The following is a 20,455-nucleotide window of genomic DNA, read 5'->3' as shown; positions in this document are numbered from 1 at the left end:
ACAGCTTTTAGACGTAAAAAGCCCCGTACCACTGCCTTTGCTTAACGAAAGATTAAAAAAACCTAAAAAGGTATATAAAAACCCTATCGCTCAATAAACGATGGGCTTACCCGTTTCGGTAACGGTCCCTTGATTTTCAAAGTACCTAAATAATTATATATTTACAATAGAGCAAATCCTTCTTAGTAAAAGGTTCTAGGGATAATATTTAGGTCAATCATTACGTCATTATAAGTATTGTGTGAGCCGGGAGGCTGTAAACAGGGAACCATTATTACCGGGAGAATGGTGTTCAGCCTTGTGTGAAATTTTAACCCTAGATTAGGTTTGAAGTGAATTATAATAATTATATAATTATTAACTAACACGCGATTACTACGTTGAACGGCATTTTACACCGATTTCAAAAAGAGTTAGATTCTCTTTTTGTTTGTATTGTTGTAAGCTGTTTTTAATGTTTGTAGTAGTCGATTCGCCCGACTTCGACTACTTTTAATTTTGAATATTTATAAGGGGCAGATTCGCCCGAGACAAACTGAACAACAGCCGAATCCGGGTCACCAAAATTTTGTGATGCACTATTTGCTCGAAACTATTATATTTTAGAAAAAAAATAAGTACGACATTATAGCATTTTGTTAAAGATTGCATTGCAGACATTCATCGCTTATTTACTTAATAACTATTTACTTGACTAATTGAGCCTTGACCAGCACTACGCTTGTTAGTGGAGCTATCAACGAACTGATGAAAATAATGAAAAATTACAACATAGTTGGGAGCGTTTTATTTTATGCTTTAATGAATCAACTTAGCTCACAGTTTACTATTAATAACTTGAAATGGGTTATTAAAAAAATTAAAATTTTATGATGACATAAGTAAAAATTCTCGAATCATTTCTGAAAGATGTACCTACACAAAATTCCGGGATATCCAAAATAATGTTTTTAATACTTGGAATACAGTTAAGAGACAATGTTCTTTCCAACCGTAATAAATACATATGTGTTGGTTAAATAGGTCTTATATTTATCTATTTACTTTCTTTTATAACCTAAATGTACCACCATGTTTATGTATGTGTAAATGAAATTCACAAAACATCAATGAATGGAATTAATTATACGCACCATGTATTACACATATTGTGTTTTCGTGTGTCTGTGTGTCGTCACTTGTATTCGTACGGGTTCCGTATGTACTCAGTCCCACAGTTACATGACACTGCGCTTTGTCGATTTAATTTTGTCCCGTCAAAAGGGTTCATTACATTGACCAGCTTACCGCACTCCGGCGTTGCCTCGGGTTTCATGCAAGCGTCCGTGTGAAAACGATTTACAACTGATGTCAAAGCGTCAGGTGTTAGTTTTGACAGTACTTTGAGGTTTCCGGGTACAATGTGATTAGAATTTTCGCCTCAATTTACCACACATTCATTTTATGTTTCGGTTGAATTATGCAGTCAGGGAGAGCGGTTGCAATTATAAAGGTCAGCTCTGATACTTCGCTATTGAAATGTGTTTTAATGCGATTTAGAATTCGCGTTTGCAGGGGTAAAATACTAAGTTCATATGATTGGAATGTTTAAATAGGTATCTTGAAAACGAGGGTATTTTACTACGTAACTCTCGTGTAAAGAATGAGGCAAAAGGGAAATAAGCAAATTGGTCAAAAGCGCGGACGTAGCAACACTCACGAAATTAAACTTTGATTTAATGACGTCCCCTGAAGAGGCGGTACCGTTCTTAAGACTTTTGAATATTGTTTTATAAATAACTAGCTGTTCCTCGCGACTTCGTCTGCGTGGTTTGAAGATATAAGTTATGATTTATACCTGCCCTGTTTTTTTCATATTTTCCATTGTATATTTGCTCATATTAGTCGCAGCGTGATGGTTTATGGCCTAAAACCTTAGTCGATGAATGGTCTATTCAACGCAAAAATATTTTTTCAATTTGAACCACTAGTTCCTGAGATTAGCGCGTTCAAACAAACAAACTCTTCAGCTTTATATATTAGTATAGATATACATAGATTTGTCGTGATTGGGCTTAAATCGATATTTCATAAGAAATTTAAACAAAATAATTTATTAAAACTTTGAGTAATCACAGTTTGCACACGTTTCCATTTGAATAATGCCTCGCTATGGTAGCTTATCGACCAAACAGTGTTATTGTTCGTTTGGTTGTGAAGAAATTAAAACTGGCACGGTTATGAAACCAAACATTTCTTCACAGTATTTCGCTTTAATAACTTTGACATTTATTTTTCTTGTCTTATACTTTTATCTTCTTTTGTTTAGTAACTTTAGAGCCTAGAACTCTGTCCCACTTATCAACCAATTTAAAAAGGAGGGGAATCTCAAGTCTGTAAATATATATATCTATATTTTTTATTGATTTTTTTATCATGTAACGTAATATATCTGTAATTTGGTCTTATAAAAAAACATCAGGTATGGCTCAGTAGTTTCATATTTAAGTCGACGATATTATTAAAAAAAACAAACCGTGTCCTATTCTGTATAATGACAGTGAATTACATTCTATACAAGTTAAACTATCTTTAATTTTGAAACAGTTTAAAAATAAAGAAATTGCGAAAACGGATAATTTCAACGAGGCACAATCAAAGCTCTTGGAAACCGCCATAAGTGTTCAAGTGGTCTTCCACCACTCTTTCTATCAGTATTGTGGTTGGGGACAAGAAAAACCGTTTCACACCACGTAATTCTCGGTCACACTACCACAATTGCAACTGGCTTACTTTCAAAGATGGTGGTAAGCTTACAAATCTATCTATTTTACACTTTTCAATGTTGAACACAATCCAAATTAATGATTAAAAACAAAGAGTCCATATCACATAAAACCTTCTCAGATACCATATCTAACAATGAAAATATTCCTTTCATTTTGTTCGTTGAAAGCGGAGTTTGTTGAAACATAATAGAGGAACGTCAAGCATTTGCGGCTTGCACCAGAAATGTTTGCGTTGCGTCCAACAAACTGGACCGTTCACACACGTTCGTGGGGTGTGTTAAAATGCATTGAATCTTATCTTGAATGAATTGAACAGATGTGCTCGAAATTCAAAATGTTTTATTTTTTAGAGAGAGTTTAGTTTTTACTTACATGTTATCTCTTAATTACCCTATTGTTAACTCGTAGAGAATGTATCAGAGGTTAGGTTTACTCATGCACATTAGAAATATAAAAGTAGATAAATGAATTAAGCTAAAGAATCTGACTGTGTTGATGCTTTTAATTCTGAAATTTCCGGTTAAGATATGTCTGATTAGATTGTGTAATAGAAGTCTGAGTCTGGAGATAAGGTACCTATGTACATAATTAACTTAAGAGTACATTAATTGCCTTTTTACATCACGATACCAGTTCAGACTGTTCGCAGGCTTTATATAAAATCAATCGACTTTCATGATTTCAGAAAACCGTTTTCAGCATCCTCGTTTTCTTCAACGGTTCAAAAACCACCTTTAAATTTTCAAGTTTTCCTCGTTATGACGTAAATATAACCAAGTGTTACAGTTATTATTAAAACAATTATTTAATTCCTAAGGTATTCAGTGCACTTAAGAAACATCACAATTAAATACTCTACCTGGAAAACCATTTTCGTTCTTGGCTTAAATACGAAACTGCATTAAATTGTGGCTTGGAAACGTGATAATTCCTTTTTAAAATTTCATTTATATTTGCATATTTATGTATTTCTTGCCGAAGGTTTTTCACAGCTTTATTTATTCATAGTTGTATATTTATGTAATACTTATTTTAATAATTACCTCAAGAGGTGCCAGAAGCTTGTGTACGATGACAAACTCAGTCCTTTTAAATCGTTTGTATTACAACGAATGATAATTAATTGACTAACTTCCGAAGCATATCATTCCTATTTATTTAGTACCGATTACCTTTCTAATTAACTGTTACGGTGTGAGACGTACATTTATAACAATATCTTATTATTTCATACTCTCCTATCTCGAAATTCAATGTGAAGTTCAACATAATACCTAGAGTTTGTTTATTGTAAAACTTGACACTTAGAAAGCACTAGAAAACCACAACACACCTTCATGACATTTCAAACAATGCCGTGTTATCACACTTGACCTTCAACTAATGCATTTCTTTTATTAACAGCACAATAGCTGTTAATACACCCTTCAAAACAACCTGTCATGTGTCAGAACCTATAACATGTATTGTCTTGCTAATAAATGCCTTTATTCTAGCTGCTCTGCCCGTTATTTTTAAAGATTTATACTGTAAGTTACCTCACAGGGTGTTTCAATTCTTTTATTTCTAAAAATAGTGTAATATGCGAGAGTGTTCCTTCCAGACAATAATGATGCATTAGTGTTTTGTTTTCTTGTAGCCTTTGTGTACGTCGAGAGCTGGTGTGATTTGCTTCAGGTGAAGGTCAAGACGTTCTATAGTGCCTGGTGTATTTCAAGGTTGTAAAGTATTTTCAAAGCCATGGTATTTACTGACAATGATAGAAGATAAGGGTGTTTACATAATGTATTGAGTTTCTTGTCGGTTTGTCTCAATAGAAATTACCTTTTGATGTTTAGCACCAAGACTAATTTATTACAGATTGAAATATTTTCGTAATTAAGTGGAAATATATTTTAATTTGTGTAAAAAATCAAACGAAAAAAAATGTAACAATATATCTACAGAAATGAAAACCTCCTTTTTGAATTCGTACAAAAACAAAGTATTTAGAATAACATTGATTTGATAATGAGCACGAATAATATAGATATTACAATTCTCTAATTTTCATGAAAGATTTACTCGCTTCAACGATACAGCTTCTACTTTATTAGAAAAACAAAATGCGCGAAAAGTTTTAGTGTATCGTCTTTATGAAACAACGGCCTCGCGGTCGCGGTTTTCTAAAAACCTAATTTTACAAACCAATGGGGGTTTACGAGTAACATTCCAACCAGCGTTAACATAAACGCGGTGGTCCAGGAAGGTCCGATCTTTCAACCAAAAATAAACAACGAAATGTTTTAGGTGAGTTTACTCGCTGTAGAATTTCGCCGAACTCAGCGCTAGCATTCGCACGAACGTTGCATTCAAAGAAATTGGAGAAACTAGTATAATAGCTGTTGCCATACAACATACAATCGGTATAAAAAGTCTTAATCCTGGTTATAAACTACCTGTTTACCAAGTTTTGTAAAAATCCGTTCGGTGGTTTTGGAGTGAAAGAAGAACAAACATCCAAACATACAAAGAAACCTTCTCGTCTATAATATGAGGAGGATAACTATTAAATTTATACTAGGCTACTTTCGAAGACCGCTTGTTCGCATAAAAATGTGTGTGTATTATTGCTATTCTGCTGTCGGTTTCCTTTGAGTGTGTGTAGAGGCAGATAATGCAAATGTATCCTAATAAGAACGGACGCCTTAACAATGAACCACTGGCCGCTTGTCAGATGCAGATTGCTTATTATATTTATTCACTAGCTTAGCTTCGTGATATCAAACACATTTGTGGCTCTATAGTTCCATTAATATTGTGATTTGTAGGTACTTACATCGATATTTTTTCTAATCTGTTTTGAAATTATTATTTTTTTTCAGTCTCTTTAATTTTTCAATTTTTTGGGTACACATATATGTATATATGCTCAAACTTGTTAAGCCAATTGTGATATCGTTATACCTACTAACCACGATACCATTATGCTTTTTTAACTATTTGTCGAAGCTTGTTATTGGCATTTATTAATCTAAGTTGTGTAACTAATTTTATGTAGCTGTAAGCTCTTCTAATAAAATAATTAATTACGATAACTACCGGTCAAATGACATAATCTTACTGAAATCGATTTCAAATAACACCTAAAATAAAATGAACAGGTATCAAATAATACGCAACATGTTATCAATATACCTATATACTTTTCTTAGAGCATATTCTTCATCTCACATAATGTGGTCTTCCTATAATTAGGAAGACAATGCGCCAGCTGTTTTAATCAATATCTTTTTCAGTGACCTTACTATCAGCGCACCCTGTGTTGATTATGTAACGTTAGGACACACAGATACAAGCGCCCGCACCCACACACACACACACACTCACAAAACTACATTCTGTAGGTCACAGTATGTAATTTGTCGTTTACTTTTCTCGAAAGCCAATTGTTCTCTGTATAACGTATATTTTATTCATGGACAACATCGGTTTACCGCTGTAACTAGGACTTACTTTTATTGTATCAATCTAAGAACCCTGTTGCGATATTCAGTTGAATTATTCCTTTCAAAATTGCGCACTAAGATGCTAGTAGCATACACCACACGTGAACTTATTGTCTTTAATAGAATATTAAATCAGTATCCTGTTTCAAACAAGTATTGCTTGCAGAGCACCGTGAAATTAAACCATGCAAGTACGAACAACGTCTGCAGCAAATTGAACAAGCGAAGATACCGGTACCAGGAAATTAGTTTGCGAAAACGGTTTTTAAGTGGACTACATGGTAGGGGGTCTTAAGATTTTAGATCCAACAGAAGTGAAACGTTGTAGATAACATAAAGTGAGGCTAGTTCGTCCTTTAAGATTAATCAGAGCTGAAAGCAGATTATTTTGAGCCTAGAAATACGAATGTACAGGTTCCATCTGTATTTCACATGGATTTAAGACGAGGTGGGTGTATTTACGTCAGATTTGGGACGGCAATAAAGATATATTCCGAGTAGTCACAATTTCTTTAAGAGGTACTTAGATCGGTGCTTCAGTCTCGGTATATAACTTCAGGTTTTATCACCTCTTCGGTTCGCTCAAACATTGCTGTTTGTAAAGACTTAGTCCGCAAACTAAGGGGACTCTCGCAAGTCCCTGGAGACCGCCTCTGAAAGCTCGTTGTTTAAGGACATAATTCTGTGCAGCACGGACTTCTATTTACCTCAAAAATCATTTATAAATATTGAGAAAAGTACACAGACGGAAAAATGGAAGTTGACAAGCCTTCGAATTAATAGTCCCAAATTTATGCGACATTTTTTTTTAATCACTTTACCATAAGTAAGATTTGTATGTATTTGTACAGATTTTACCACGTAATGTTCTACAGTCCATATGATTTGGCGTTTGCACTCCTAAATTTTCATATTACAAGCTTCGAGAAAAAATTAAAGGAAGTATTTATCTTGTAAAATTTGATTTTCCATGACAAAATATCCAAGTACCGTCGACCGCTAGTGTGTAATAAACATCAAGACGTAACTTTGTGTAGGCCGCCGCCAAGAATGTTGTAGACGGTTCCTATCTCAACAAAGAATAATTTGTAACCTAAACTAACTGTCCACATTGTAGGGTTAAGTTTGACGTAAATCATTTAATAGAATGTCGAACATTGCGGCGAGGGTTCAACATTCAATGAATCTTCGTCATATTGACACGTAAAGCATTTTGCTCCTGAGAAAATATTTGAACTGAATTTTTCAAGAGGCTAAGGCGCAGAGTTTCAAATTCTAAAGTGAAACATTTTATGAGTCGGGGCGCCAACGCGAAAACTTGGACCCAGGGACTTGTGTGAAAACTGTGTCGACATTTAAGGAGGTCGAAGAATTAATACTATAATAATACCTATCATTGATTGTGAAATTACAATTTTCCGTATTAGAGGTAGAAGGAACAGCAGAAAGCTGCTTTAAAGTTAACAATTCAGCATTATTGTTGGCTGCAGATGGCCTTTACGACATTGAGTGGGTGTCAGGGCGACCGAGGTGAGGCCGTCCGCTCCGTCTACCGAAAGGGGTCCGCCAGCAGTCTCCCATCCTAACCTAAAAGGTCGAGCCTATTAAATATGCCTCAGTATTTATCACTGTCAAACAAATTTCTGGGCAAGGTCTTAAATTAATTTACAAACAAAATTTGCACAGTTTGGAATAATATTGACTTAAAAACTGTTTGAATTATTAATAGTTTTAATAGAATGCAAAACAGGCGCATTTAAATTCAATTTACGTGGTAATTAATAGAAGCTTTAAATTATAATATACTTGTAAAACTATGAAGTGTCCAGTACATTAAACATGGAATCACAATATATTTTAGTAAAATTAAAAATAGAATAAAATGAAACTTTAATAAGCTCCTTAAAAAGGAAGTATCGCGCTCTAAGTCAGCGATCAAAAGCAAAAGATACGGGATCAAAAAGGAAATATATAAAACCTTGTTTGCCTTTGTAAAGCTGCCTTGTGGATAATACGAAGCCAAACATAATAATGTAAACTAACTCCGCGAGGAGCCGAACTTGGAGCGGGCCCGGGGATGCGAACTACTCGCGCATATACGACGACTTGAAAGAAAACCTTTGTCATTTGATAGTAATTCAAAGGAGAGAGTTATTTCTTTAATCATAATAATATGTTCCGTAAGGCGTTCTTTTTACAGCGACAACTGATTTCCATGCGGGAGAAACAGCGGGTTAATTCGCATCAATCGCATAAAACCTCTTTGATAAAAAATGATTCTAACTAACCTTAGCTGAAGAATTCTAAGATACTTAAAGAATTGACTGGAAAACCGGCATCGACCATACAAATCAAAAACGAAATATAGATTAAATCAAATGCAACTCTATACAACTAGCTGTTGCTCGCGACTTCGTCCGCGTGGTTAGAAGATTTTCCATTGTATCTTTGCTCCAAAGTCGCAGCGTGATGGTATATAGGCTAAAACCTTCCTCGATGAATGGTCTATTCAACACAAAAATAATTCTTTAATTTGAACCAGTAGTTCCTGAGATTAGCGCGTTCAAACAAACAAACAAACTCTTCAGCTTTATATATTAGTATAGATATGGTTTTTAATTAACAGATCAACAAAAATATAGTAGTTACAGGCCCGATGAGAATTCTGGTTATTCGTGTCGTGAGTGTTGTTTCTATTCGGATTGCAATCTCTGGTTATGCTACTATTGATTTCTAATTAAAGCTCATTGCTACCGTCCACCACTCTGCTTTTGTGAATCCGAAATCATAGCGATATTGGTTGGACACAATGTTATCTGTCTATGCAATTAATAAAGACTTATTAGCTCAAATATCTGTACAAATTGAGTATTGGGTTAGACTGAGTGAGTATTTGGGTAGAATAAACACGAAATTATAACCGAACTATTATTCCCTTTAGTTTCACAGATCCCTTGGTCTGTTATCAAATCCCGTATTATTTATTCGACATTCTTTCTGGCTTCCAGCTGATCCGAATATTTTTTTATAATAATGCATAATGCTATAATGTTTCTGACTCGAAGCTGAAAAATGGCCCTTAAAATAGTTAAATGACACAACCCTTTAGAGGTTGGACTCCTTTGATTCGTCTTTACAAATTCGATTTCAAAGAAAGTAAGCAAGCAAAACAAAATGTGTTTTTCGCCGTTCTTTAACAACATTACTATCGATAAAAGGTCAGCAACTAAATATTTTATTTTCTAGAATCTTGATAAGATATTTTTCAGAAAAAGCTAAGTAAATAATACTTTCACCCGAAAACTGAATCGAAATTAATGACAAAATTTCGCAAAACAGTTTTCTGTTCAACGTTAATTCTCATCAAGATTTAAACAAATAATGAAACTACAATTTGATTAGAAACTTTCCATTTCTTTATAGAATATACCCATTCATTTTTATAGTTATTATCTTTTATTATAAAGCTCATTAATGTTACAAAGTTCCCTCATATTCTCGCTATTTCTCGGCGTAAATTGCAGTGGTAACTTAATTAATTGTTTGCCGCGAGTAATATTATAGCGCTCAAGAAACTAACTTATATTAGAAATTGTTGAAACAATTGATTACACGACTTTTGCAACGTGATACAACTTGGAAGATGCTTTTAACTTATAACATTTTGTTTTTATATAAAATATGTACATTATAGAGTGTGTTTTTTAGTAATAGCCGGTCAAATGCAAGCTGGACTCGCGACATTAATCTTTCCGTACAAAGAGACTAAAATAGATCTAAAATTGGGTTTTCTGAAAATAATTTGAAGATCAATTTGTCCTTGATAAAATCGTATTTGTTGTTAAAATTAATTATTATTAATAATTTACTTTTACTTTAGTTAAGCAATCATTTTCGTACCCCTACATATATATCTTCAGCATCTTCAGTAGCTTGTTACATATTAGTTGAAGCCAATATAAAAAACTCTTTCAAATTTGTAAATCACACGTCAAAAAGAAGCCAATAATTATTAGCAATATCAGGCTATCTTTGATAGTCATCCGAACCTTATGAATTAAGTAACCATTTGAGACCAATTGGTCGTCCATGAATCGTCTTTATCAGTAATTAAGGTTACCTAAAGTATATCTAAGTATGTGATCCCAACCCCGAAACGTGTTACGCTTGAAAACACAACAAATACAATTGGAAGCTTCTAAACATATACCAGACGAACCAATTGATTGATTAGATTATTATTTTTCTAAGAACTGTTTGCAAAGTAAGGACGTGGTGCAATACGCATTTTTAGAGAAAATGATTCTTTCTATTCGATTTATTTTGACTCTCGGTCACCTTAGAGATCAATGACTGTATTAAGGACTTGGTTCGAAAATAGGTAACTGGTATTGCTACTTTTCCAACTATTTTATAAAAAGGTAACGTTTGTTAGATGGAAATAAAAGTTTTATTTCAAGTAGGCCGTTTTCCAAGCAATTATGAAACGTCAAAGTAATGATTCTAGGTGCATGGTTCCAAAACGTCATGCATGAAGATAAACCGGCAAGAAACTTCCTGAGATACTCTTTGTGCACGTGATTTGTATGGTAATGAAACCCCCGCGACACAAGGGTTAAACTCCTTACTTCGTTCGTGTTTTTTTAAATATATATGTATACACAGTGCACACAATCATTTATGAAGATTTTATGACGTTATCGAATATTTTCAGCCGTCAACCAATTTCGGTACCTACATAGAATTTAAAAACAGAGTTAAATACACTCTGTTTGAACGTAAGAAAAATATTGTATATTAATAAAATTATATTATAGCTTAACCTGATCGATTCACTTATGCGGTTATAGCTTAGCCACGAGCTCCTCGAAAATTATATTCAATACATTTGTATTTAATGCAATTTTGGGTTTAAAATTACCGTCAGTGTTTTCATGGTTACCACACTATTTGGATGAGTGGATTGGAATCCGTGTTACGTTTTACCTATTATAATATTTGCGGTTAATAAACGGTTGCGGTTTCATCTCAGCTACTGTTCACAACTATGTGAGGGTGAAATTGAAATATTATGTACGACTGAAGACTGGCGTGAATAAAAACATTAAATTATTTTATATTTATTTTCATTCACAAGATAACTTCAAGAGAAGAGACCCGGTCATTTTTAAAGATGTACCTAGGAACACAGGTCTCACATGCTGAAGCCTGTATTTAGATTTGGTAACTTAAAATTATAAATACTGTTAGATTATAATCTATCGCGCGAGATTGTGAAATGATGAAAGAATGTGCATAAAGTACTGCTTACAATGTAGGTAACTCATTATTTATCAGTTAATTATATTGATAGATGTTAATAAACCTTCAAATCACAATCTTAACACTGTCAACTGTCCGAGGCCCTTATTGGTCGGCCTTACAGCAACCGTACGGTGCTGTATTCAATATTACGGTGACGTATCCAGCTGACTTCAAATTATGACATAAGAAAATCAATACCTAGATTTATCAGAACTCATTTAACTAAAAACTAAATACTCTCTCTCAAAACATTAGTTTGTCGACTAAACTACTAATTCACCTAGGCAATATAAACGAGTTTACTTTTTAGGAATTAACGTGAATAATTAAACAGGAGTCACTGCCTCGTTTAAAGCAGGCGTTAGAGGTATTTCCGTTGAAAGGCTTTAGAGAAATAATGAATATACAAAGCGCTCTTAACCTGCAGCTTGAAGCCCACTTACAGCACGGGAAAGCTGGAGAGCGAACAATTGTAAGAAGATTAAAAACATAGCGTTTTTCAGTCGAAAAAAGACAACGTTGTTTTATAATTTTAGATTTCGAGGTTCTGTATCTAATAATAATAAATAATAAATAAATGCGGACAACATCACATACATTGTTCTGAACCCAAAGTAAGTTGCTAAAGCACTTGTGTTATGGAATTCAGATACAACGAAGGTACCACAAACACCCAGACCTGAGACAATGTGGAAATGTAAATTTTTACATTGACTCAACCGGGGATCGAACCCGGGACCTCAGAGCTAGCGACACCTTGAAACCGGTGCGTACGCCACTCGACCACGGAGGTCGTCGTATCTAAAGGGTAAGAGTTTGCAATATTACTGAGGTTACTGTTGCCCTTCCGCTCGTCTGTCAAAGGCTGTATGTCATGTACCGTGATAGCTTAGACAGTTGTCAATTTTAACAGATTATGTATTATGTTGCAACTATAACAACAAATCGGTTGAAACAAAGATTGGGCTTAAACAATAGTTACTGTCACATTTTCCTGGTGGGTAATTGGGTGACAATCGATTTGTATATCTTTAGCCAATATGTATGCAACCCTCAGCGTAGCGAGTCCGATTCGCACTAGACCAGTTTTTTCTCTCAATAAAGTTATGAGTTTTTCTCATTTTATCCATACCTTAACATTAATTATGTCGCATTTTACATAAAAGTGACGGTGTTCAGTGACGATGAATAAGTTTGGTAGAAGTGGATCTGACTCGATACATAATGATACGATTTTCTCTGAGTGCTGACCAGTCAAAGTGACGTCACATGTCGGTATAGAATGTCACTCCTACACATTAGTCGTTCTATTCGTATTTTATTTTAATACGACGTAACCTTGTCAGGTGTCTAGGTTTTCTGAGGTGATAAATGTCAGCTACGTAGCAATAACATCGATAATAACCTAAAAAGAAAATAAGGTCTCTTTAAAAGTTGTTTCTAAGTAATCAATAGTTAGTGATTACACTGAAACGTTTCGGTTTCATGAAATAACTACCAAATTACAAAACGTATGCCGTTGAATTTTTTTGAAAGAAGATTTCAAACGTAAAACTGTAGTACAGAGCTCTTCACCCGGGTTTGAAACGATAGATTTTTTTATTATTTTTGTGTTTCAGCAGAATCGAAGCTTAACAGCAACATGTTCCGTTTAAAAAGTATTGAAAGTAGTACAAAAAATCCTAAATCTGAAGAGCCAGCCGGTCCAATTGTCTCTCTAACAAACTCCTGCAATATTCCGAATCGAATGTTACGAACCGTTTGCAATGCATTTTTCGAGTTGAGCACCAACTTGAACCTGTGAATGTTCCGAGAGACAGTAATCGGTGCAAATTGATGAAAGTATTGCTTCTAAATCCGGTATTTTTTAGGGATCCGCACCCAAAGCTCAAAACAGCACTCTTTTAGGGGTCCAATGTCTGACTGTACGACTATTACTAGGGCTACTGACCTCTGATAATGCAAACAAGGTTGTTACAGATGATGTATTTCTAATTTTGCTCGAAATATTCAAAACTTCAATTTCACTAGCAATTTATAGTAAAACGTTTTTTCAAAAATGTGGTAAGATAAAAATGATATATCAAACCAATGCGTGGGAGTTTAAGTTCAACATTCAACGAATCAATCAATCATTTTCAGCCATCAAACTTCTTTCTTATATATAATTCACTGGAAATAATATTAATCTTTATTCCAAAAATATTTTATTCATCCTTTTACCTAGAACCAAAATATATTTCAGTCAATATTTTTCATTATCAAAATATAATGAGGTGGAGATATATTTTTTAGATTCAGCGAGGTACGAGTATACTCAAATACGCGGAATTCAATAGATATTTATAATTTTAGCTTGAGTTACAATTACAAAAATCTTTTTTTTTTCAGTTTTTATTAAAATTGTCGCAAAAATTGTAGCTAAAGGAAACAAAGCAATTGTTTTCCTTGTCGATGGGATTAACACAGGAAATCCACGTCAGCCCAAAGTTCAATAAACCTCAATTGCTTGAATTTAAAGAATACTGAATATGAATTAAGTACTCGGTATATTTATCATCAATTAAAGCATTTTATTGTAATTTTATTCATATTAGGAGGCGCGGCCTTTTTATCTCGTTTAAATGAAATATGGCAACCGCTGGGACGTGATGGTTTTTATCTTGTTACCAACGTTTCAAGCACAATACACCTGATATACTTTTAAATGTTTGTGTTATTGTTGTAATGTGTGAAATCAGTATAAAACTTCTTTATAAAATACGAAGGAGCTTTTAATTTACTATTTGAGATGAATTGAATGGCAATCAAATGTTTTACAGAGACAAAGATTCCAGGAAAATCGCCAGAAAGTGAGGTGAAAACTACCTTTATTCGCATAGTGCTGTAAATTTGAATGGATACGAAATAACATATCAAATTAAATAATAATATTACAACGTTACCATCACAAATATCATATTCAAATCGCGCTTTTCGCATGTAGAGTCGAAAATGTAGAGGGAACAATAACCTCTAAACAAAAAGCCGTAAAATTTGTGTCACAAGGGATAATAGCTTAACAAACGTCATACACGATACGAAACCAAATACCGAATCGCCGGATGAAAATCGACGAGGTTGACAAAAGAAGCTAAAAATTTTATAGCTTAGAGCTGCTTCCGACATGTGGAATATTGAGAGCGAGACACTTCTCCCGCACTTTATAGACCCGGCATGGAACAGGAAACTAGGAGGAAGTGGGCTCAAGATAGCGTGTGCCATTATAGGGAGGTGACGATCAACTTCAGTGAAAAATATAATAGAACAGTATAAAATATAATAGGCTTAAAACAATTTCAAGGCTTTTGATAAGCGGTGGACTTCAATGGGCTGAATTTATTGATGGATAATAAGTTATGTATCAGATTTTTTTTAAAGATTTTTTTATTTATTTAAATTTTTTATGCAGGATCAATTAACCATATCTTAATGCGTATTTATTCTCTATCAGTTAACCATGGGGTGATGTGGAGCGAGAGGTAGGTGCTTAAATACAAAAGGGTGGTAATTTATTTTGTAAAAGAAAACAAATGTTAATTGTACTAATGTAACATAATAAAGAGAGCGAAGGGAATCAAATATTGATGTGACAGTACCTATCTACTACAGCATCTACACTTCCTTCTACTAGTCTATGTTTCACCTTCAGAAAATGACTTATTTATTGCACGTTTTATTTCACAGTACCCGACACCGATATTTTAGCGTCAGACATTTTGTAACGACAGACGAAACGTATAGCTCTACCAATTAATATCAAAACTACGATCGTTACAGAATATTATTTTAGCGCTCCAATATTCTTTTGACTTTTGATTTTTTCTCGTTTCGGTTTTGTAAATACTAATTGGAAAAGGAATTCTGATTGCATTTTATTTCGATTCCCATGTTTAATTTTAATTTACTCTCGACTTTCGAAAATAAAATGTTTTTTCAGTACGAGCATATTTTTTTGCAAATAGAGTTGAAATTAAAAACAAACACGGTATATCCTTTGAAATCCTTTTGTAGTAAAAATAACATATTGAGGTTTGTTTTTAATGAAAAACTGCAAACAGTTTTTAACTGAAACGAAAATACCAGCATTCATTTATTTTAAATATCTTAAAAAAAAACAAAACTTTTTAAAAGAAAATGCAATAAAAGAACAAGTAAGTTAAACAAGTGTAATTTCGAAACACATTTGTTTGAAAAATAGTAGTAAACAGTTCTTGAAGTAGTTTGCCCAAGTCCCCAAGACGTCATTGAGTCGCAACGTCGAGGAAACAACATATTGCATCCGCAGCGAACGAAACAAGGTCAATACCATTATACTTGAGGGTAGTTTACTTTATACCTGACACACTATTTCCTCTAAGACGTGATTCAAGAGTAATTCCAGTTCATTAGCTGGACTTAAATTGCTATTAATGGATTTGTGGGATGTTAGCTCAAACGAAAATAACCCAACGTACCAGAAATAGCTTTTATCTAGTTACATTCGCAAGCATCTAGTAAAAAGCTAAAAATATTATTCGAACACTTAAGGTTCTTCAAACAAGGTAAATACCTCTGTACAAATATTTGTATTAAATTATGAATGGCCTATTTAATCTTCGGAATTATTTAATGTGAAGGTATTTACAAGTATTTTGACGCCAACACCCTAAATTCTTAACTGTAAATAGATTTATTTCTTTATCTTTGAAATTGTCGACGGGCTACAGAATGATTGGAATTTTGATCATCTAAAAAATATATTCTCACTAAATATTTTTAATCGGAATTTCGAGTGCTAAAAGTATTTGAAATATTTTCAATTTTACTCGTATTTAAATAATAAATATTATTAGGAAAATCTTTTTAAAAGCGAGATCTATTTCATTTTCATTTGTTAGAATAATTAAGTAACCCGATCGCTAAAATAGAAGCCCTGACGATGCAAATTACGTACATTAACCCGCAGCAATCAACCCTGTTTAAATTGCTTCACATCGATTTACATATGAATTAGGGATAGTACGTTACGTATACACTAGTACATCGAGATCAGATATAATCGCTTTGTGAAATACATGCAGGCTATGGATATAAAATATAAAAAATGAATTTAAATAGCTACCCACTACATTCAGTATGGGAAACCGAAATTCAAAAAGTGGGCTCTTCAACATGACTGAAAAATTCTCCTCAATCCTTTCCAACCTTTTTGTTTAATGTAAGAATCATATTTGCGTGTATTTAAGAAGGAAAAAGAGACTTTTCTATTCGCCATCTGGTAATAGTAACTTATTGATCAGACGTATAGATATTTTCACCCTAATCCGCTTACCAGTGATTAAGATTGGGCGCTCGGGTTGTTATTTGTTACCGGATTGTTACTGACGGAATAGGAACTCAAAGCCTTATCTTTCTTATTTCGTCGTTCATAATAATCTTCAGATTCTTGTATCTCAAATGGTTACGCGGTCATTATTAAGCTTACCGTTAAGAAATATGCTGTCTTGACTCTCCAATGTCATATTTATATGAATTCAAAGACAATAAAACATTATTGACCGTTGAATCTAAGCTATAACATAAATCACCGTCTCCTGGGGATCCATACCGTGTGACGTAAGAAGATGGGCACGTACCAGTAATATTCTAGTCTGTAGGGATTACAGACTCTAAATTACAGATGCTGGCTCTACCTGAGCACTAAGTCAAGTTAGAAGCATCTCTAAGGAATGCTGTAAGTTTAGAAATGAGTACATATACACCATCATTCAAACTTTCAGAATGGTATTATCCTGTAATTGTTCAACTTGGGCCATTGACCATCCATTTGATAGTAAGTGATAGTTACCTATCTACAAATATAGTTAACCGGTATCGAAATCGTTCAAACTTATTAGTTTGTCAGTGGGATTGTAAAGTGGAAACCCGAAAACGCAAAACCGCAGACAGCGTGCAAAACCAAGCGCCGTATTGATATTATATTTCCATTTAGAATCGACTATGAATGATTCTTTGTGGTTCACGTTATATGGCAAAAACACAGACTTGGAATTTAATAAACGAAAATGAGAGGTTCCTTTTAGCGTCGTTCGGCCCAAATATTTGGCGTTTTCAAAAGTGGTGTCTATATAAAGGTTGCTTGGTGAAAGCCGACATGAAACGGACTATTTCGGGCAAGAGAACCATATTTAGGTTTCATTCGGACACCCTGTGTTAGAGAGTATCAATTTTTTATTTAAAGTCACCATTCATCTGGATTTTTGGTTTATGTGGGAACCACAAAGTGCTCAAAATTGTGCATCCATTTTTAAGACTTATCTAATCATTTTTAGATCCCGAAAAGTAAGTATACCATTGCAGCTGTTAATTACAGTTCTTTCTCGTCAATTTCATCCCTATCCGTGTCCAAGGCAGACTAATTTTTTTTTCTCTTTTCTACAAATTGCTTTAATCTTTTGTTATCTAGAGGGTGTAGAAAAATGTCTTACTAATCCAATCACGGAGCTACGACAACGAACAGTGTAGGAACGAGAGAGGGGTTAATGTTTAATCTGCTGGTGGCTCGCACCGCTAGTACCAACGAAAGGACACTGGTTTTAAACTTTTTTAAGTCGATTGTAGAGAGCTGAGCTGCACTTAAGTTTAATCTAGTTTCATCTAATTTAACAGTTTGCGGTTCGCGTCCTTTTATTTCTCTATTTTGAGTGACAGTCTCTTCAAGAATAGTAGAAATTAAAACTTAGCCATTTTCAGATAGACAAGTTTAGCGTACTCAATTTCAAAATGGCATTTTAAGCTAAAAAGACTGATAAAAGCTAAGCAGATATTTTTTCTCATCAAATGTTAGTGTCAACTTCGCTAACTTTAAAGTAGTTTTTAACTATAAATCGAAACAGAAGCCTGGAAGCTTACTTTGGAAAGTTCTTGAAACAAAGCGCTATGATAATAAATTAAATATGGACAGAATGCCGGTAAAGTGTGGGTGCAATTAAGTGGTGTATAAAAGGCAAATAGATCTTCATAAGCAAAGTTACGACAAATGCAAACCGTGAAGTGTTAGGAAATTAAATAGCATTTTTTCATTTTATAAGTCTGTATATTTTATAACCTATTGTTGGTGCCTTCGTTTACAATTTTAATGGTTTAAGTTAAAGTAAAATTACCTTTACTTACGTGTTAAATTATATACCTACATATGTGTATTCTAAAGAATTCATACATTTTTACACAATTAAAAGTATTAAAACCAACATAAGCAATTTTAAACTGAATTTTTACTTAACGCCTAAAACTGTAGCGTTCTTTAAAAGAACCCCTTTTGAACATATTTTCATTTTATAGAATTCCACGTAAAAGGTGAATATTTCCGATAATGACAGCGCTTTGACGTTTATCAGCACTGCTTGAAAGGTCAACAGTTATTAATGATTGGATTCAATCAGAATTGGTGGTCGATCGACTTATTTGAGTTGGTAGGTAAATTGTTGATAGTTTTTATTTTGGACAGCTTTTTTTATTTTGTTGTTTTCATTTTTATCTCATTACAGGCTTGTAGGAGTGTAAGACAGTGGTAGGGTAATGTAGTATGTATTGAGAGTCACTATTATGAACAATTCAGGCAGTCATTGTTTTTGATAATCCATTCAAAACCAAACTAGAAATCAAAGTGTATTTTTTTCGAACATTCTTCTCTAACTCTAAGGAAACTTTAGTTTTTGAATTCTTTAGCCATTAGTTCTTGAATCAAAAGTTGCGTGGTTCCAAAATACTCTTCCCACACTCCATCATTATATAATATGTAATTTTTAAAATATCTAGCTCTATTTATAATCCTTTATCTATACAATTTATTCTATACATCATGAAGTATCTCTAACAAAACTGCATTAACACAATCAAAAGTATACTACAACACAAAAATAGATAAGTTGTGGCCATACATTGTAGCCATACAGGACTGTATTTATAATTCAAGTGAAAACCGAGTAACAAAAGCCGGGCCTGAAAGTGTCTAATAAAGTTATTGTTACGCCTATCATTATACGTAGATACCTACGTTATCAACGAACCCATTGTCATACATATTCATATCAAATTTTAGGTTAGCCTTTAGGGTAGAATGAACCAAGACAAATTCGACAGTCTGGAGGTCGACGGGTACAGCGATAGTCACCTAAAGAGGTTTCACACAAAAAAAATCCCTTCATTAAAAATAAAACGAGTGGTTGCACTCCAGGGGTGCCGGCAGAAGTGAAAACTTGAATATAAACGTTGTACATTATGATATTTTGGGATAGTTATTTAGGGTATAATTCTAATCGAATTGCTTCAATTATCACTATTAAATTACTATCATTTCAAATGTGGTAGAATACAATACTTATTTATTTCGCTATCGATGCAGTATTGTGCTAAAGAATTCGTTTTCGTCTTACAAATTTTCAATCAAGTCACGTGACAACGCCGCTAAAGCAGGTTCTTCTTCAAAAATAACGCATTTTTATTTTTATTTCATTGGACATTTCAAATGGCCAGACTTATTTGAAAGCCTCAATGAATGTTGTGTATTTGAAAAACCTGTTTCGTTTGCATTTTAGGTTTCATAGCTGCCAGCTCGGTATCTGTATGAAACGATTCATTTATTGTTTTTCGGTTACCGTTCGCATTTGTTTTGTATACAGAAAAGTTTTTACTGGCACGCAATTGGAAAAACCGTTTTATTAATCGGTTTGGAACTAGATGTAACTGGTTTTCAAAGGTTTATTTTTATGTTAGAAATGTAAGGGAGTATTTTCAAATCTATTTTATAATCCTTTGTACACATTGAAATGATGAATACAGATTTTTCTTTAAATCTTTCAAATAATAAAATAA

At 33.6% G+C, this 20,455-nt stretch overlaps 1 protein-coding gene across 1 annotated transcript in view; it reads right to left on the bottom strand.

Annotated features, from left to right (window-relative positions):
- LOC113496172 (probable cationic amino acid transporter) overlaps positions 1 to 20,455 on the bottom strand; it is a 138,364-nt gene that overhangs the window by 43,933 nt on the left and 73,976 nt on the right. The window lies entirely within an intron of this gene.

This window comes from Trichoplusia ni, chromosome 7 (genome assembly GCF_003590095.1).
Source record: "Trichoplusia ni isolate ovarian cell line Hi5 chromosome 7, tn1, whole genome shotgun sequence".
Classification (NCBI taxonomy): domain Eukaryota; kingdom Metazoa; phylum Arthropoda; class Insecta; order Lepidoptera; family Noctuidae; genus Trichoplusia; species Trichoplusia ni.
This window is presented reverse-complemented; position numbering and strand designations above follow the sequence as displayed.